Source organism: Eurosta solidaginis, chromosome 1, assembly GCF_040869045.1.
Source record: "Eurosta solidaginis isolate ZX-2024a chromosome 1, ASM4086904v1, whole genome shotgun sequence".
In the NCBI taxonomy this organism is placed as follows: Eukaryota; Metazoa; Arthropoda; class Insecta; order Diptera; family Tephritidae; genus Eurosta; species Eurosta solidaginis.
The window spans coordinates 147,521,910-147,543,639 of NC_090319.1; the positions used below are offsets into that span (position 1 = coordinate 147,521,910).

Sequence of the window (21,730 nt, forward strand, 5' to 3'; positions counted from 1 at the left end):
TCACGATTTTTTCGGGACTATTTCGGAATCATTTTGGGACCCCTCCTGGTTAATTTCTGGATGATTGTCGGGATCTGTCCGGGAATTTTATTATCATCTTGGGAACCTTCCGGGATCATTTAAGGTCTCTTCGCAACCGGTAGTTCTGCACGCATGCCTCTTGAAATTATGAGCTTTTATGGCAGTGGATTTGCTGCTAATTATTCGTAGTTAAAATTCGGTATGTTTTATTTTCAATCTAACACAGCTTTTTCGTTCTATTTTTGAGTTTTTTAAATGAATCGTGTAACGAACTGTTATAACTATAATCACACTTTTTGTAATATTTTAACCAACTAAATACCCGAAAAAGCAACACTATTTTCATCTAAAAAATTCTCTTTGGTTTTAACGAATTGTAGTTTCACTCCTTTTTTCTATGAGTAGTAATTCTTTCACCCCTCTCATATCACTTAATTTAATTTAAAAACAAAATGTATTTTTTTTATTCGAAAAAACTGTATTGTACTATTCATGAAAGTGTGCCTTTCAGCTTATCTTCTTATCTTATCTTATAGTTCTTTTTTTTTACTAAATTACAAAAATAAAATACATTAGACAAAAGTAATTTTTAAACAGATTACTTGATAAGCAGGCTAACGTGAAAAGCACATATATTTTATTTTCTCCTTGCGGATGGGGCCGCGGGTAAAGGCTAGTATATAATAAATGGGAAAGTTTGGATGTTTGTATGTTTGTCCAGACGTTTGTCTTTGTGACTCAATCACGCAAGAACGGCTGGACGGATTTGGATGAAATTTGGCACACATATAGCCAATAGTCTAGAACGATCTACTAGCTATATTTTTTTGAAAAGGGGGGAGGTCTCCGCCCCTTAGGAACAGTTAAATTTAATTATTGTATTTTTTCGTATATGTGACTGAATCACGCCAGGCTTCACGGATTTTGATGAAATTTGGAACACAGACAACACTCTACTGACGAAATTTTTTTCGAACATGGAAATGGGAGCGGAGGTCCCACGACCCCTTCGAATAACTACTTTTTAATAATTTTTACACAGTATAACTTAACGTATACTGACCTTCACCAATATTACAAACTCAATGGGTGAAATAAGTCGAGGGCTTACAAAGTGAGCAGTGACACCCTCCGCCAACCTCCCTATCCGCCCCTTCTCACCCCCTCTGGTGTAAAATCTATAAATTGTTATAACTCAATATAAATTGTCTCCTAAATCAATAGCTTTTGGTATCTGGCACATACAGATCGAGATCTAAACAATTTTGGAAAAACGATCAGTGGTCCTCTCCTTCTTCTCCCGCCATCCGTCCTCCTTCAGTTGTTTTTATTAACACGCTTTTATTAGCTTTACCTGTATGTTTCTATGTAACTCTTCATTTGCTCCAACGCGCCTGCTGCCTTATTAACATGGTTTTATAATTAGCTTCACCTTATTTGTAACCCCGTTAGGGTCATATCGAGACCCTTCCGGGATCATTTCTGGATGGTTTTCGGGATCCCGCCGAGGTCATTTCGGTACTTTTTCGGGACTATTTCGGGTTCATTTTGGGACCCTTCCGGGATCATTTCTGTATAGTTTTCGGGATCCGTCTGGCATCCCGTCGGGGCTATTTTGGGAAATTTTCGGGACTATTTCGGGATAATTTCGGGACTATTTCGCGATCATTTGGGGACCCTTCCTGCATCATTTCTGGATGGGTTTCGGGATCCGTCCGGCATCCCGTCGGGGTAATTTCGCGATCATTTGCGTACCTTTGAGAGATAAATTCTTGATGGTTTCCGGGATCATTACGGGACTTTTTCGGGGTCATTTTGGGTCCCTTCCGGCATCATTTCTGGACGGTTTTCTGGATCCGTGCTGGATCCCGTCGAGGCTATTTTGGGATCATTTGGGGTATCTTCCGGCATCATTGTGGATGGTTTTCGAGATCCGTCCGGGATCCCGTCGGGGTCATTTCGGGACTTTTTCAAGTTAATACGGAATCATTTGGGGACCCTTTCGGCATCATTTCTGGATGGTTTTCGGGATCCGTCCGGGATCCCGTCAGGGCCATTTCGGAACTATTAGGGGATCATTTGAGGACCTTTCATCCACCATTTCTGGATAGCTTTCGGGATCCCGACGGGGTCATTTCGGGACTTTTTCGGGTCCCTTCCGGCATCATTTCTGGATGGTTTTCGGGATCCGTCCGGGATCCCGTTGGGGTAATTTCAGGGCTTTTTCGGGATCATTTGGGGACCCTTTCAGCATCACTTCTGGATGGTTTTCGGGATCCTGGGAGCCCGCCAGAGTCATTCTGGGACTATTTGAGAACCTCATTTCTGGATTTTTTCCGGGATCCGTCGGGGATCCCATCAGAGTCATTTCGGGACTATTAGGGGATCTTTTGAGGACCTTTCCAGCATCATTTCTGTATGGTTTTCGGGATCCGTCCGGGATCCCATCAGAGTCATTCCGAGATTATAAGGGGATCATTTGGGGACCCTTTCGATATCATTTCTGGATGGTTTTCGGGATCCGTCCTGGATCCCATCAGAGTCATTCCGAGATTATAAGGGGATAATTTGGGGAACTTTCCGGCATCATTTCTGGATAGATTTAGGGATCCGTCCGGGGCCATTTCGGGACTATTTGGGGGTTATTTGGGGTACCTGCCGGCATCATTTCTAGATGGATTTCGGGATCCTTCCGGGATTCCGTCGGGGTCATTTCGGGACTTTTTCTCGACGGATGGGATCATTTAGGTACCGTTTGAGCATCATTTCTGGATTGTTTTCGAGATCCGTCAGGGTCATTCGGGATCATTTTGGTACCCTTCAGGGATCATTTCTGTGTGTTTCTCTGGATAAGCCTAGAATCGTGTCGTTGTCATTTCGGGTTTTTTGGGACTATTCCGGGAACTTTTGAAGAACCTGCCGGGGCATTTCTGGATGGTTTTCGGGATCCGTCCGCGATATCGTCGGGGTCATTTCGTGGATTTTTCTGGATAATTTCGGTATCATTAGGGGATCCTATCGGGTTATCAACTCATTTGGGTTTTTTTTTACTCAATTGCAGAAATAAAATGCATTAGACAGAAAACAAATTTTAAACAGATAACTTGATAAGCAGGCTAACGTGAATAGCCCATATATTTAATTTTTTCCTTCCGGACGGGGCCGCGGGTAAAGGCTAGTAGTATATATATGGTGGTATATATAGTATATATAGTTACACGTTTACCTACCTCCAACGTCCAAAACCCAACAATGTCCAATAACCAAGGAATGGCCCCACATCTCATGAAAACAACAAAAATAAATCCAGTACTTTAATAAAGCTGAAAATAATGGAACACGCTAATAAACCACGTTCATTACAAACATATTTATGCGGAGTCAATTGACCAAACAATTAAACACGCTCATGCGGAGTCAGTTGGCCAGGGGGTCAATTCCGTAACTGTGAAAAACTGAAAAATGTACACTCATTAAAACTCATTTGCATACACAATTTACACATTAAATTTTCATGCGATTCTATAAATTATTGTGTACATTGTTTTGCTGAATGAGCGCTGAATGTAAAAGTCTTATGTCAGTGAGAAAATATTCATCAAACGCCATGAAAACAAAAAAGTCATTCTGCAACAGTGCGTATGAGTTTTGAATGTCACAATAGTGTACACTGGCTGCCAAGAAAACGCACGAAGTTTTTATCAGTGAGTTTTTTTTGTTCACAGTTTTCTTTACAGAATCAGAATTTCAAAGTTTACACAATTTCTTGTGTACACTCTAAAACTCACAGTTAGCGAATATGGCCCCTGGTGACTACATACATAACTACACATAATCAAGCTGCATGTAGACCAAATGGTTACCTTCATTATAATCAAATGAACTTAAGGTAAATAAAGTTGCAGGTGACAATAGGTGATTGGTATTTTAAAGAAAAATCAAATTCTAATAATCAATAGAATTGGATCACGCCACTCATTCAACATCTATGAAAAGCACTGCAAAGCATAGTCAGTTCTTTTCTTTCAGTGAAGTCAGTGAGTTAACTTTTGAATTTAATTGAAGTTTTAAGGCGTATTCAGTACACTAAAATTCGATCAGAGGATTCAACATAATAAAACGTAATCAGTATATTAAAATTCGATCAGAGGATTCAACATAATAAAACGTAATCAATATATTAAAATTCGATCCAAAGGATTCAACAACAGGATTGCTGTATTAAGAGGTGACTTTGTTAATTCGGTAGACCTTCTGTTTCATTTCTTCGGTATGTAAAATTTTATAAAGAATTAAAATAAATTATACAAAAACACGATTTGTTTTAATATAAATTTGATAACAGGAGTGAGTATTACTCACATCCTGTTTCCGGCGCAGTCGCAAATCACCGCAGTCATTTAAAATTATTATTAAAAGAAAAGTGAGTGACAAAGTCACAAATTTATAACATTTTTTTAAATAATTGAATGAAACCGTATTATATCCCAAGTATAAGATATAATTTACCTCGCGAAGCCTGACATTATCACCGACTAAATCATCGGCGAACTTATTTACAACTTGGATGTCCCAAACTTCGACCATTTTGAACGTACACGTTAATGTCACTTCGCTACCAAATGTCCTACCCCCCAAAATCTTGGGTATGACGTTCGATCAGGATCTACATTTTGGTGAGCATGCAGCCGCAGTTGTACCGAAAATCCAGAGCCGTAATAAAATTCTCAAATCTCTTGCTGGCAGTACTTGGGGAAAAGATAAAGAAACGCTCATTACCAATTACAAAGCAATTCGCCAGCCGATTGCATGCTACGCGTCCCCGATATGGTCGCCAAGCCTAACGATTGCCCAATGAAAGAAACTACAGGCCTGCCAAAATACTGCCCTTAGAACCTCCACGGGTTGTCTCCTTATGTCCTCAGAACACCATCTACATAAGGCGAATAAAATAAATAAATAAATACTCCCAATAAGAAAAAGAAATGAAATGCTAACCAAACAGTTTCTGTTGAATACCCAGAAACCTGGGCATCCCAAAAGGCATCTGATTGATGAGCCAACACCGCCCAGGGGCTTAAGGAGTCACCTCCGTAAGAACTATGGGGAAATACGGCACATGAGAGCACAGCCGTATGAAGCCAAAAAACATAAGCAGGGCCTTGGTGAATTCCATAAACAGGCGTCGGACCTCTATGTCAGAACTTGCCCGGCGAATCCAGTACTCAAAGAGCAATACCCTAAACTTGGGGAAGAGGAACGCACTGTCCCTAGGGAAACGCGAGTCTCTCTAGCCCAACTTCGATCTGGATATTGTAACAAGTTAAACTCTTACCTATCCAGAATCAACCCTGACATACAAAATATATGCCCTGCTTGCAACGTATCCACACATGACACCAACCATCTATTCAATGGTAATGTGGAACCAACGCCGCTAACACCTCTCTCATTATGGTCCACCCCTGTTGAAACAGCAAGTGCCCCTGGACTCCCGTTAGAGGACATTGATGACAATTTGTGATTGGTCAGACATATTGGATGGGGCGAAGCACTGCTACAACAACAATAACAGGAAAAAAATCCGTTGGCTGGCGCACAGATCGAAATAATTTGTTTGTCCACTTTTCATACAAATCTTGCAATCGATTTTTAAGTATCAGAGGGATAGAGGACTTACGTGCACAGTATTACCGATGTAATAAGACAAAAACGACACGACTTACAACTTAAGTCCACGAGAGTATATTTGACAATGACAAAAAGGAAAAAGTTACATATATGATTATTTGCATAGCATAAAAGCTTTATCAATAAGAATGACATTGCAAAAGAAAATTAACAGTAGCGGTGAATATATCATGTTGCCTAACAATTCTTATTACCAACACTCCTCCTCAACATGTACATATTATAAGTATATATTGTCTATCTGACTAATACAAACCCATTTCGGTTCTAAATTTACAATGCTTTACCTTTTGAAGGTTTTTGGTTAAAATGTCAGATACCATATCTTCAGTACAAATGTAATTTAGACTTATCTCATCTGACTTATACAAATCCCTAACATGATGAAACTTTAAATCTATATGCTTACTTCTAGAATAATAAACCGGATTTTTAACTAGATGTAAAGCACTTTGATTATCGCTATTAATTAAGGTTGGGCTATTAATAGGAAAACCCATTTCAGCAAGGAGCATTCTTAAATATACTGCCTCCTTTGCAGCTGTAGAAAGCGCCACATATTCAGCTTCAGTGCTACTTAAGGCAACGATGTTTTGTTTTTTCGATTCCCACGAGAATACTGCACCGGCAGCATAAAATGCACTGCCTGTATAAGACTTCCTGTCGCCAACATCAGCGCCCCAATCAGCGTCGACGTAGCATTCAATGGGCTGACCTGATTTTCGGTAATGTAGTTTAAAATCGCTCGTACCTTGCAAGTAGCGTAACACATGTTTAGCCCCTGCTTCGTGCTCAAAATGTGGATCGGTATTCTTTTGCGACAGTTTACAGACCGAATGCAGAATATCCGGTCGGGTTGATATTGCCAAGTACATCAACGCACCGATAAGCGATTGGTATTCCCTTTTATCAACGCGTCTACATTTTGCATCATCACAGCTGACTTGGAACCCAGCATTTAACGGTGTCACTACAGCCTTACATTCGGACATACCATACCAGTTTAATAGATCCGTTATATATTTTTTATAACCAAGGGTAATTGCGCCTGTTTTACCTTCGCGCTGGATCTCCAACCCCAGAAAATACCGCAGTTGCCCACTGTCAACCAGATCAAACTCGTTCACAATTTTTGCTTTGATGGCAACTACGTCTTCTAACCGGGTGCCACCTACAATTAAATCATCAACATACACAGCTATAATGTTATAATTACCATTTTCGTGTTTCGTATACACGCAAGGCTCGCTGACGCACGGCGAATACCCAAACGATCTTAGAACTGTGTCCAACTTAGAGTTCCATTCACGCCCACTTTGCTTTAATCCATATAGTTCCTTATTGAGCTTCAGCACTCGGTGTGGAAACTCATCGCATACGAACCCCTCCGGCTGTTTCATATAAACTATCTCTTGTAAATTGCTGTTTAAGTATGCTGAAGATACGTCCATTTGATGCAAATGCAGTTCATGCTCACACGCCAACGCCAACAGTAAACGAACTGTCGCATACCTCAACACCGGTGAAAACGTTTCGGTGAAGTTCACTCCAAACTGTTGACTACACCCCTTTGCCCCCAAACGGCTCTTAAAACGTTTAATACTACCGTCAGGGTTTCTTTTAATGCTGTATACCCATTTGCTGCTGATTGCCTTTTCGCCTGTAGGAAGATCCACTAATGACCAAGTTTGATTTTTTACCAGGGCGTCGTACTCCTCTTTCATAGCGGCCCTCCACTCCGCCGAATGCGCACTACCCAAAGCCTCCCTTACCGAATTGGGTACAGGTATTTCGTTGGTATCTATCATATTCAATATATGACGTTCTTTACGTGGACGCAGATCATACCGCACCTCATTTGTACATTTATTATCTTCTTCCATACCTTCGTCGCTTGCTTCAGCTGGGCATTCTTCGCTCAAATCATTTGCTGGCTCACTCTTAGTGTTGTTCTCACTCTCATCTTCATTAAAGGCTCCATTAGCAAAAGACGTGATGTCGACGTGCTCGTTTTCATTACCAAAGTGCGTGTTTTCCATAAAAATTACATCTCTGCTTGTGATCACCTTACGCGTGTTTGGATCCATCAATCGATAAGCCTTGGAGGTGACTGAATACCCAACCATAATGTATTCCTTCCCTTTGGGTTGAAATTTCTTTGAGTGCGTTTTGTCTAGAGCAATCGCTAAAGAGCCGAATACTTTAAGGTGTGTTACTGTAGGCTTTTTACCTGTATACACCTCGAACGGTGTTTTGTTAACCAGCGACTTTGTTGCGGCTCTATTTCGAAGGTAAACTGCCGTGAACAGCGCCTCTGCCCAAAAATTTTCACCCAACTTACTATGTACTAACATACTGCGTGCCATTTCAACTAAGGTTCGATTGGCCCGTTCAGCTACGCCGTTTTGCTGGGGGTGTATGGTGTTGTCAACTGGCGTTGTATACCATTTTGAATCAAAAACGTTTCAAATTCATTATTAAGATAGTCGCGGCCGTTGTCGCTTCTCAAGCACTTAATCTTTTTATCAGTTTGCTTTTCTACCATTTGCTTGAATTTTTTAAAAAAACAGCAAACACCTCACTTTTCGCTTTCAAAAAATACACAAATATATACCGCGATTTATCATCGATGAAGGTGAGGAAGTATTTGGAGCCACCAATCGAATCCGTGTTCATGGGGCCACATAAATCGGAGTGTACCACTTCTAGTAAGCTTTCGGCACGACTTTTCGATGCTTTAGCAAAAGGTTTAACACAAATCTTGCTTTTGGCACAAGTGACGCAATCACTTTTAACTGAAATATCTTTCAACTTGAGGCCATACACTAACTCTTTATTTGCCATTTCATATAAGCTCTCAAAATTTAGATGGCCAAAGCGGTTGTGCCAAATGGTTATTTCGTTGTCTTGCTTAACACCAAAACACTTGTTTGTGATACTTTTAAAAACATACAAACCGCCAACTAACTGCGCTTTTATCAATACGGAATTTTTCTCTTTGATTACAGCTCCATTATTTTCAAAGGTCACAACTAATCCGTGTTCACATGCCTTATTTACTGATACGAAATTGCATTTTAAGTCTGGCACGTACAAAACCTCCTTCAATTTAATTCGATAGCTATCAGTGTGTATACATACTTCGCCAATTCCGTTTGCTTCTATATACTTGTTTCCCGCTAATTCTATTCTCTCGTTTCGTTTTCTAAAAGTTACATATAATGAGCGGTCACAGCATAGGTGTGAAGTTGCTCCGCTATCAATACACCACTCATCGCTCTTTAACTCATGAGGAGAAATAGAAGCAAGAATAGCGAACGATTTATCACCCCGAACCGTATGACGATGCTCTTTACATTTCGCGGCAAAGTGTCCAAATTTCCCGCAATTAAAGCATTTACCTCGACTTCTGCCATTGTTGTTGCATTTTTTCTTTTCTCCCACACCATGACTGTGGTTATTGCTAGCGATATTCTTGGCATTAGGAACTTTCTGAATATTTGCCTGCGCCACCAGCGCGTGTTGCGAATGAACTTCGCCGCTTTTATCTTCTTCTCGCCTCGCCCCCTCTTCAAGCAACTTGACTTTTAGTGTAGTTAATGTAGGCAAGGAATCTCGAGACTCGATCGCCACAACGAAGTTCTCATACGATTTGGGCAAACTTGCTAATAATACTATCACAGACATTTCGTCTGATAAAGTTACCGATATATCAGCCAACCTTTCATGTATATCGCAAAACTCATCTAAATGGTCTTGAATTTTATCACCTTCGCTCAACCTAAGTGATAACAATTGGCGAAACAATGCAACTTTTCGCGCCGGAACGGTGGGTTGATGTATTTGCTGAAGTTCACTCCAAGCCATCGCCGCTGTATTGCAATGCTTCACATGATTTACCTGTGACGGCTTTATGCATAACATAATGCTAGCTAATGCTTTTTCATCCTTGGTGTCAAACGCTGCTGCTTCTTCGGCTGTGGCTTCTTCACTTTTCACGATTTTTCCACTGGCGATTGCCCATAATTCAGTGTGGACTAAAACGCTCCTCATCTGCACCGCCCACGATACGTAATTGCTGTCGTCCAGCTTTTCAATCGAATATAATCCAGGTGTACTCATTTTTTTTTTTTTAACTTTACTTGTGATTAACTTTAAACCCTATTACGACCTGGGCCCATAACCTATCAGAGGGATAGAGGACTTACGTGCACAGTATTACCGATGTAATAAGACAAAAACGACACGACTTACAACTTAAGTCCACGAGAGTATATTTGACAATGACAAAAAGGAAAAAGTTACATATATGATTATTTGCATAGCATAAAAGCTTTAACAATAAGAATGACATTGCAAAAGAAAATTAACAGTAGCGGTGAATATATCATGTTGCCTAACAATTCTTATTACCAACATTAAGTAATTTCTCATTGAGATATAAACGTGAAACTTTACACATAGGTTAGAACACCCTGACAATGCAACAAAAGGACCAAATCCGACAGGTGGCGCACGGAGCGAAAAAATTAGATAAGAATTTGAAAATTTTCAAAAAAGCTTTAAAGTAACTTCTCGATGAGCTAGAAACTTGAAATTTCAAAATTAATTCAGAGGTTGATGACAGCCGATGAACGATACAAAACGAACGGGGGAATTTTGGGATTGAGTTTTATGTAAGTTTTCATTGAGCTACAACTGTAAAACTTCACAGATAGGATAAGACGCCGATAAAATTTAAGAAAAGGAGAAAAAATTCCCTTAGGTGGCACACGGATCGAAATATTTAGATAAGAATTTGGAAATTTGGTGTTTTGAGATCGATTTTAAAGTAACTTCTCATTGAGCTACAAATATGGAACCTCAGAGGCAGGTTAACACACCGTGACAAAGGAACAAAAGGAGAAAAAAATTCTGTTAGGTGGCGCACGGATCCAAAAAATTAGATAACAATTTGGAAATTCGAAACCGGGTTTTGAGAAACTTCTCGATGAGCTAGAGGCTTAAAATTTAGAGCTTAATTCGGAGGTCGATGACAGCCGATGACACAATATAAATAGTTTCTCTAGAGGGCGCACGGACTGAGATATTTAGAAAAATCAAATGGAACGGAGGAAATTTTGGGATTGATTTTTATGTAAGTTCTCATTGAGCTACAAGCGTAAAACTTAACAGATAGTTTAAGACACCGACAAAATGTAAGAAAAGGAGAAAAATAAAATAAAAAGAAAAATAAAAGAAAATTTTAAGCACTTCCTTTATATAAATTTACAAAAATCAGCGTAAAATGTCTCCTTATATAAAGACATATTCTTGCTAACTTTGATTTTAAAATTTTGACATAGAAATTGCAAAAATATTTATGAGAAGTAAAAATATAAAGGTTGAGCACAATTGATTGGCTAATAATATCTCCTTTCCTGCCAACTTTCCAATCCAAGTAATGTGCGATCCACTTTTATATTTTTACTTTTCATAAATAATTTTGCAATTTCTATGTCAAAATTTAAAAATAAAAGTTTAGTAAGAACACTGAAAAAAATGGTGCTAGTAAAATCAACAAATCGGTTCTTTTGTTCTTGACTTAACGGAGATTCGGTGAAATTGATCGAATTATGGTTAATTCGACCGAGTTCTTTGCCAGGCGAACAAATTAGTTTATTCATTTCAACAGAAGAGAAATTGTCGCTCTTAAGTTAACAAAATTTTGTAAAATTGATAGATTCCTAATCAATGTAATTGATTTTCTGTAGACACAACTTATTTTACAGGTCATTTCAACGGCGATCAACTGTCAATACATGAGCAAATTTCAAAGAGAATTTTACGCTCACTGTGCTCTCTACTTTGTACTATGACGATGGTGCCACTTGTTAAAAAAAAAAAATACAAAAATAAAAAAAACATCAAATCGAAAACACACAAAAATGTGAAAACAATAAAAAACTAGTTTTTCAGTTATCAATACAAAAGGAAAAACCCTTCTTTGAGTTTACTATGCAAAAATTATGAGATACTTGGACACCTATTTATCGGGTACAATTTTTCAACTTCTCGTGCAAGCGAAATGCGCCCTCTTATTGCAAAAGTTTTGCTTGAACGAACAAGATTTTTCCAAAGTTAGTAACATTTTGTTCAAGTTTTTATGAATTTTCGCTCACGCCAACGAATCTAATAACATAATAAATAAAACTTTCTTTTTTAGTGTTGATATTTCCGACAAAATAAAAGTTTGAGTTGTTTTGGAATCGTTTCAACTTAAAGTGTTACGAAAATTAAACTTGCCGAATTACATGTAAAGTCACTACAGTGGTGGATTACCTTCCTGCGATTTGATTCTTTACTTTGCTATAACTTCAAGTTCTCGTTTTAAAATGTTACGTCAAACATTTATACTACAAATTTTGTTCGAAACAATCAAGTGTGGCAACTACATGCGAGAGAAGAAATTGAGAATGGGCTGAGCTGCTACTGAAAGAATTGAGAATCAGTTTTGTGACTACTATTTTCATTTCTATATTCATATGTATATATATGTAGCAAGCATGCGTATTTATTTACTCGCAGTACATATTTATATGGCGGTCGCCGTGGTGTGATGGAGGCGTGCTGCGCCTATCACACCGAAACTCTGTGTTCACACCCCGGGAAAAGCAACATCAAATCTTTAGAAACAAGCTTTTTCAATTAGAAGAAAAATTTTCTAAGCGGAGTCGCCCCTCGGCAGTGTTCGGCAAGCACTCCGAGTGTATTTCTGCGATGAAATTCTCTCAGTGAATGTTTATGCCTTGTAGATGCCGTTTCGAGTCGGCATAAAATAAGTAGATGGCCTGCCGCCAATTTGTAAGGAAAATTAAAAAGGGGGGTATTTCCAATAACAAATTTGGATTTAGGAAAGGAAGATCTACCATCCGAGCTGCGAACATGGCGAAGGAAGTGACACAAGAGGCCATAAGTGGCACTAGATGGATCGAAGGCTCTAAGGAATATTGCCTTATCGTTTCTTTAGATGTGAAAAATGCGGAAGGATCCCGAAAGCCAGCTAGAAATGATGCCGCAAGGTACCACAAATGATCCAGAAATAGTCCCGAAATGACCCCGGATGGATCCCGAAAACTATCCAGAAATGATGCCGGAAATGTCCCTTAATAGTCCTGAAATGACGTTGATGGGATCCCGGACGGATCCCGAAAACAATCCAGAAATATTGCCGGTAGGTACCCCAAATGATCCCGACATAGTCGCAAGAAAGTCCCGAAATGACCCCGACGGGATCCATGATGGATCCCGAAATCCAGCTAGAAATGATGCCGGAAGGTACCCCAAATGATCCCGAAAAAGTCCTTAAATGACCACGACGGGATCCTGGACGATTCCCGAAAACCATCCAGAAAAGATGCCGGAAAGGACCTCAAATAATTCCGAAATGACCGCAACGGGATCCCGAACGGATACCGACAACCATCCAGAAATGATATCGTAAAGGTCCTCAAATGATCCCGAAATGACCCCGACGGGATCCCGGACGGATTCCGAAAACCATCCAGAAATGATGCCGAAAGGGCCCCCAAATGATCCCGTATTAGTCGAGAAAAAGTCACGAAATGACCCGGACGGCATCTCGGACGGATCCCGAAAACCATCCATAAATGATGACGGAAGGGATCCCAAATGATCCCGAAATGACTCCGACGGAATCCCGGACGGATCCCGAAAACCATCCAGAAGTGATGCTGGTAGGTACCCCAAATGATCCCGCAATAGTCTCGAAATGACCCCATCGGGATCTGGGCGGATCCAGGAATGATGCCGGAAAGGTCCTCACATGATCCCCTAATAGTCCCGAAATCACCCTGACGGGATTCCAAACCATCCAGAAATGATGCCGAAAGGGTCTCCAAATGATCCCGTATTAGTCGAGAAAAAGTCCAGAAATGATTACAGAAGGGAGCCAAAATAACCCGAAGAAATCCCGTAGTGATCCCGAAAACCATCCAGAAATTATCCCGGAAGGCTCTCGATATGACCCTAGCGGGATTACAAATAAGGTGAAACTAATTATAAAACCATGCTAATAAGGTAGCGAATGAAGAGTTACATAGAAACATACAGGTAAATGTAATAAAAGCGTGCTAATAAAAACAATTGAAGGAGGGCGGATGCCGGATGGCGGGAGGAGAAGGAGCCGTTCTGGCGTGATTCCGTCACAAAGACGAAAAAATATAATAATTAAATTATAACTGTTCTTAGAGGTCGGGGACCTCTTCCCTTTTGAAAAATATATAGCTAGTAGATCCTCCTAGACTATTGGCTATATGTGTGCCAAATTTCATCCAAATCCGTCCAACCGTTCTTGCGTGATTGAGTCACAAAGACAAACGTCTGGACATCCAAACTTTTGCATTTATAATATTACTAGCCTTTACCCGCGGCCCCGTCCGCAAGGAGAAAATGAAATATATTCACGTTAGCCTGTGTAGGGTTATTTATTTTTTATATATATGGGGTATTCCATCCCATTTCGACCAATTTTGAACGCGACCCCTTTAGAATTGGCTGAAAGTTTTTCTTCTTTTTATACTCAGTTGAGCAGAGCTCACAGAGTATATTAACTTTGATTGGATAACGGTTGGTTGTACAGGTATAAAGGAATCCGAGATAGATATAGACTTCCATATATCAAAATCATCAGGATCGAAAAAAATTTGATTGAGCCATGTCCGTCCGTCCGCCCGTCCGTCCGTCCGTCCGTCCGTTAACACGATAACTTGAGTAAATTTTGAGGTATCTTGATGAAATTTGGTATGTAGGTTCCTGAGCACTCATCTCAGATCGCTAATTAAAATGAACGATATCGGACCATAACCACACCCACTATTTCGATATCGAAAATATCGAAAAACCGAAAAAGTGCGATAATTCATTACCAAAGACGGATAAAGCGATAAATCTTGGTAGGTGAGTTGAACTTTTGACGCAGAATAGAAAATGAGTAAAATTTTGGACAATGGGAGTGGCACCGCCCACTTTTAAAAGAAGGTAATTTAAAAGTTTTGCAAGCTGTAATTTGGCAGTCGTTGAAGATATCATGATGAAATTTGGCAGGAACGTTACTCTTATTACTATATGTATGCCTAATAAAAATTAGCAAAATCGGAGAACAACCACGCCCACTTTAAAAAAAAAATATTTTTTAAGTCAAATTTTAAAAGAAAAGTTAATATCTTTACATTATATAAGTAAATTATGTCAGCATTCAACTCCAGTAATGATATGGTGCAACAAAATACAAAAATAAAAGAAAATTTCAAAATGGGCGTGGCTCCGCCCTTTTTCATTTAATTTGTCTAGGATACTTTTAATGCCATATGTCGAACAAAACAATACCAATCCTTGGAAACTTTGTAGAGGCTTAGATTTTAGGACGATAACTGCTTTGTGTGAAATCGGCGAAATCGGTTGAAGCCACGCCCAGTTTTTATACATTTTATTCTCGCCTCGCCCCCTCTTCAAGCAACTTGACTTTTAGTGTAGTTAATGTAGGCAAGGAATCTCGAGACTCGATCGCCACAACGAAGTTCTCATACGATTTGGGCAAACTTGCTAATAATACTATCACAGACATTTCGTCTGATAAAGTTACCGATATATCAGCCAACCTTTCATGTATATCGCAAAACTCATCTAAATGGTCTTGAATTTTATCACCTTCGCTCAACCTAAGTGATAACAATTGGCGAAACAATGCAACTTTTCGCGCCGGAACGGTGGGTTGATGTATTTGCTGAAGTTCACTCCAAGCCATCGCCCGCTGTATTGCAATGCTTCAACATGATTTACCTGTGACGGCTTTATGCATAACATAATGCTAGCTAATGCTTTTTCATCCTTGGTGTCAAACGCTGCTGCTTCTTCGTAAAAGTTAGATTTTAGAACGTAGGTTTATACCGACTTTCTCCTTTAAATATTGAAATTGAAAAACGCTCCTCATCTGCACCGCCCACGATACGTAATTGCTGTCGTCCAGCTTTTCAATCGAATATAATCCAGGTGTACTCATTTTTTTTTTTTTTAACTTTACTTGTGATTAACTTTAGACCCTATTACGACCTGGCCCCATAACCTATCAGAGGGATAGAGGACTTACGTGCACAGTATTACCGATGTAATAAGACAAAAACGACACGACTTACAACTTATGTCCACGAGAGTATATTTGACAATGACAAAAAGGAAAAAGTTACATATATGATTATTTGCATAGCATAAAAGCTTTATCAATAAGAATGACATTGCAAAAGAAAATTAACAGTAGCGGTGAATATATCATGTTGCCTAATGTTCGGCCGGTGTGCGTCTAATCCTGGAGAGGTGGGCGCACCGGGGTCGATCTCAGTGGGAAGAGAAGATTCACTCAAACGAGACAAATAAGAAGCACAGGAGGATTTTCCTCGTTATAATGGGTGAACTTTATTATGTGAATAGATATATATAACCTGGTTACAATATTACCTGAATATATTCTGGAAAACAGTGGAGATCGTTGGCGGCAGATGCGTGCTGGTTGGCGGTTGAAATCAAAGAGGCCGGTTGCATAGCAAGCCACAACCGTTGACCCGCAAAATCCTCCGTTTTGGAGGGGAAAGGCACCCACACATCAACCACGACATGCATATGCATGAGTGCTGACAAAAAGCACACATACACGTACATGTACGTGCATGCACATGCATGTGGCGGCGATGGTGTGGGTGGTTACAAATTAATTCGAGTATCGAGTATCGATTTGCAGAGTTGCATTGGGGGGAGGTCGCAATCAGATGCGGAAAAGTTAGGCATCCTGCCTAAACATGCCGGCCCCCCTTGCGATCCGCAACATCGTTTTTCGCCAATGACCTCCGCTGAAACGAGAAAAAATTAATATAAGACTTACACACTAAACTTAATCTAAATGAAGACTTCGTCTGCGACGCAAAATGGCCGGGAATCCTTTTCGACTTGCTTAGCATGCCACCTGAGCTAAGATGAAAGAATTAGCGGTTATGAACAGTGAAGTGAATATTTCTTGCCATTGAATTATACATAATTCTTAAATATAGAAATTCAGAATGTAACATTTGTATTGTCGATGGCCAGTAAGGCTGGACGAAGAGGCCGAGGTCTCCGTTCCAGAGTGGCACCATTTTTTGTTATTCTTTGGTTTTTGTCGTTCCGGATGGAGAGGCCGAGGTCTCCATTCCAGATTTGCGGTTTTTTTGATGGTTGGACGAAGAGGCAGAGGTCTCCGTTCCAGACTCGAGGGTTTTGAGGTTTTTCTGGGCTGGACGAAGAGGCCGAGGTCTCCGTTCCAGCGTATAACGCGTCGTGTCGCTCTCAGGTCGACTGTGACATTTTATGGATGAGGTGTGGCATCTTTTGAGGTGCCAGGGCGAGTGACGGTGAGATTGGTTGGGTGAAGCGGAGGTGTTTTATTGCAAAAGCAGACATGCGTTATTTACGTTCACCTGCCATACATTTGCAGATAGGCGATGCGTTCACCGCGTTCTATCTGCACGTACCATTATGCTAAATGTAACATGCAACCCTGTCGTGTATTTATTGCTCAGCTGATAGCTGGTATGTTGAGTTTGTGGCGTGCAAATATATACATATATACCTTATGTATTTTGTCGTTGCACTAGTGCCGTAGAAAAGTTGATTTTATCTAATTTCGGGACTTTTCCATTTCGGGACTCTTTAATTTCGGGACTCGGGTTGTTTTTGTACCGAAGCCGTAATTATGACAGTTTGTGATGTTTGTTGTTGAAAACAACAAGTCCTGCCCTCCAGCCAGGGAAACAAACCGACGGCAGCAAGAAAAAAAAATAAAAAATCCAAAAAAAATTTTTTTTTTGTTTTTTTTTGTTTGTGAATGAGAGCATAATTATTTTTAAATGGGGTTTCGTCTTTATTTTTGTGCGTAAGTATTTTGTTGAGACTGCCCGAAGCGTCAGTAACGATCCCGATTTTGTTTCTCTTGCGAGTTTTCGGTACCAGCGTGCGTCAGTTGACGCAGCACTAAAGAAAAACAGGCAAATATATATACATAAGTCGGTATAAGTATATGGGCAGTCAGTGCACGGACCTTACCGCATTGGTACATTTACTAACTTTTCTGATCCGTTTTCATTTTCTACTACTAATACTACCGAGGCCCAAAATGTACCAATATTTCAGTATTGTCGCTTTGAAAACGAATACTGCGATCATTTTTAAGTATTTAATGCCGAGCCTGCCCAACCAACATTAGGAGGTGATACTGACCAAATCAGTCAATTTTGAAAAATTTGTGAACAAATTTAAACAAGAAATAAATTTTTTGATGAGATAAATGTAGTAACTGAAATCGGGTATTTTGTAGCAGTATTTTTGGTACTTTGGAATATTGTTGTTGTGATTAGATGTTTTGGTACATTTTTGTCAGTATTCCACACTCAAAACACAGGAAAAAGTGAGTCCGTATAGTCATGAGTTATGTATATACAAATGTACAAGTAGTTTTGTCTTGTTTACAAGTGTCATTTCCTTGAAATGCGCGTTATTTGTTTTACAATAAGTGATTAATTGTTTGGTACAAATATATAAATTGTAGCTATTGTTTTCTTGGTAAAAAAAATCTCCCACTACCATTACTCTTTTCATCTGTCGCTTTCCAACATTCCGTTTATAAAAAGTCCGCGCACTGGTTCAAGTATGCCATCCACATAGAAAAAAGGGAAGACAAGCAAAAAAAACAAACATCCAAACACACCCGTATATAGAGTGTAAATTCACATGAATTGAAACAAACGGGACTAAAATCGAAAGATTTTTCCCGTTGTCACATTCTTTGACTACGGTGCGTGGCTGGAGTACGGTTGGTTTTCTAGTTTGGTGATCATGAATGGTAAGAAAAATTTGAAGTTAGTAATTTGTAATTGAATATTCTTCTATTCATTAGTATTAATCAATTTTCTTTTTATGTTTCAGGTGGATGGTGTGGATATTCCGGAGATGGAGCTCAGATATCGTATCGGATTTTTATTGCCTAACCGATTGTCAACTACATCAACAGGAGCCACAGCTGTTGCATGCAAGCGGCCACCGCGTGCACCACCTGCCTTCCGTATGGCCTCCATTAGCTCGTTGCGTGAAGTATCAGTATTGGAATTTGATACGGCAATACTTGTAGATTTTACCTTTAGAATTTGTTCATTTGCTGATTTTGCCTGTGTCAATGACGGCATAAGTGGAGGTGGTGTTGGTGGTGCCGCTGGTGACGCCGCTCCTGCCACTTGTATGCTATTAGCGATTTTTGTAACAGTTGTTGGCGCTATCGACGATAATGGCAGTAGTGGGGGGGGGGAGGCAAATGAACAATTACCGGATCTCCGGCAAAAAAAATTTTTTTTTTTGATATCTCAACGTCTGCCTCTTCGAGCTCAGGCAAATCGGGCAAATTTTCTATGTATAATGATGGAGCTATTTATTGTTGGTCGTTGCTTTCGAGATATATATCATCCGCTATGCCGTGCAAGTCAAGTCGCAAATCAATTTCAGGTGCTTCATGTAAACGAGGTGTATATCGTAAGCCCCCAAATGAGTCAACTTTCTGATTGCGATGCGCCACTGAGTATGGAGCTGGTTCTAGTCATTGCTTTTGTTTACCCGATTGCGCTGTTTTCACGGCGTTGGGGTGGTGATTTAAAGAATTTGCTGTCTTCCACATATCCTTTTCGGTGTGCTTGTTACCATAAACCAACTCGCCGCTATTACAATGTAGCAATGATGATACTGAACGGAGTTTAATAGGTACAGCGCCCATGCTGAAGCTTTTGTTTACTTGTGATTTATCAGCAGCCACAGTAGCGCCACGCATGGGATTATCTGAATCCTTGTAACGTACATGGAAGAATACTGACTCTTCCTGTTGTGCTAGCTTTGCAGGTGCGTCTACATTGCTATGCACTTCGTAGATTGAGTTCTGATTGTGCTGTTGCTGTGTAGGTTGTTCAACCATTGCTATGGAGTATATAAACGTGTGCGGTAGATCGCGAAAATTTGTGACGATGGAAAACGTGCTGGAGCGTAAATTTTTATTGCTTTTTTAGTGCAAACTAAACTTCGGATCTTCAACAGCGCCTTTTCAACGCGTGTGCTCAACTCTTTCACTTTAGCTTTATTGCGCTCGGTGCGATTGTCAATGCGGTCAAATACAGAATTTATTGTTTGTTGTAGACAAGCGAGCGCTATGGCCGCTTGGATAGTTGTTTCTTTCTGGCGAAGATCGGGTGGTATCACAAGCACTGTATACATTGCAATTAATTAATTTTTATTAACATTCAACTTTTTCGTGATTAAAATTTATCAAATTAATTAATTCAGCTGAAGAGATGACATGCTTTGCTAAAAACAACAGCTGTTGTCCGGCGATAGGCATAGATGCAGGCGTTGCGGGCACATTAGTACTTGGTTATTGTAGTTATTTTAATTTTAACTTGAAAGAGGTTGCTGGTGAAGCAAATGGTCTATCGCCAACCATTTGCATTGATGTTTTTGACTGCTTAATGTTTTTTTTTGCACAATGTCATAATCCTGATAGACGCAAAGCAGCGTTAATAGCCTTAGGCTGATGTTGTGTAATGAACGATTATTATTGAACGGATACCAAATTGAAACGATACTATTGCGATTTACTAGTATCCGATACAAGTGATGCTAGTATTAAAAATATTTGCTTACGTAACATATGGATATATCTGACTGAGTCAGAAATAATAAACAATCGAAACCGAAAGATTCCTTACCAAGTTTCCTAAATAATGCCGGCGGTGAGATTATGCATAAAGTATGGGAAATTGATCTTGGGCCATATACGCGATCTCTTTCTTACATCGCAAATGGTGGCTACCTGCTCGAACGGTGTGACTTAGTCGAGCCAAAAGTACTTTGGTAGGTTGATAATTTTTATTAATGGCTTTGCTAGAATCACACTATCATTATCAGTCTAACATTGAGGAATCGGTTGTCAATTGTGTTACATAAGGTCCGAACGTGGCTTGCTATGTTGGAGAATTATCACTTAGCACCGCAAGCTGTACACCTGTATAAGGGTGGTGACTTTACGCCTAACTCCCGACGAAATTGGAAAGTACGAGGACGTCTAAGCCCGCTGATATAGGCCATGATGGTCCCGTCTTTGATGCTACGGGATATTCCTGTGCGCGGATGGATGAATTTGGACGAAATAGAACTCGGATGATCATTACGAGAGAAAATAATAGAGCCTACGATTTTACTGGTAACACATCGGGTAAGACAGAGCTTCATTTAAAATATAAATCATTTGAGTTAACTGTAATCAGTTTTAGGACTATAATTCTCCTTGCGCTAACGTGAAGATAATTTTACACGGAGCAAATTGTTATTTGCTCAAACAGATGAAGTGCGGGACGAAAAAGAAACAACCTTTGCGAACACTAAGGGTAGTACTAATACAAATAACCAACTACCGAAGAATGTGTGCTGGAAGATATTTGAACTTCGAAGACTATAATAAAAAGAGAGTGAGTAAGAATTTGAATTTCTATTTCGATATGCATTTTATATAGCGGGTTTCTTCATAAATAAATGCTGTTAAAGTCAATATGTCTACATACATAGATAAATGCGAATGCATACAATCGTTTGGTTTAATGCATCATTAACAGCATGAATTATTAAAACCATGTTTTTTTTTATGCGACAGTAGTCGTGCTTGTGGTGGGTGGCACTACATTGAACGTCCACTATATTATTCTTCTGCTACGCTTTGTTTTAGTTGTTCAGCAGATTCAGACGGACTAGTTGCGTCTCAATAAAAGAGTTCACACATGTTGTAGCTGTCTATGATATTAATGTTGGATGTGACATTTCCCTTGGCCAGCGTCTCATTGTTTAATACGGCACTGATTTGACTATCCCAATGGATTGCTTCTTCTGCACAAGCGTCAATTGGTTC

General features: G+C 39.7%; 1 protein-coding gene, 2 long non-coding RNA genes and 1 pseudogene across 11 annotated transcripts in view; 2 read left to right on the forward strand and 2 right to left on the reverse strand.

Moving 5' to 3' along the window:
* Window positions 1-21,730, reverse strand: part of LOC137236868 (uncharacterized) — a 1,561,671-nt gene that overhangs the window by 997,064 nt on the left and 542,877 nt on the right. The window lies entirely within an intron of this gene.
* LOC137236872 (uncharacterized) lies at window positions 18,525-20,488 on the forward strand. The gene is made up of 3 exons (XR_010948682.1): window positions 18,525-18,637; window positions 18,721-18,760; window positions 20,333-20,488. It is a non-coding gene; the product is annotated as an uncharacterized lncRNA (long non-coding RNA).
* Window positions 18,943-20,073, reverse strand: LOC137238659 (WASH complex subunit 1-like; annotated as a pseudogene).
* LOC137236871 (uncharacterized) lies at window positions 20,644-21,290 on the forward strand. Of its 2 annotated transcripts, none has more exons than XR_010948680.1 (3): window positions 20,644-20,682; window positions 20,737-21,043; window positions 21,102-21,290. It is a non-coding gene; the product is annotated as an uncharacterized lncRNA (long non-coding RNA). The 2 variants fall into 2 exon arrangements; XR_010948681.1 differs by having other exon boundaries at window positions 20,645-20,682; window positions 20,777-21,043.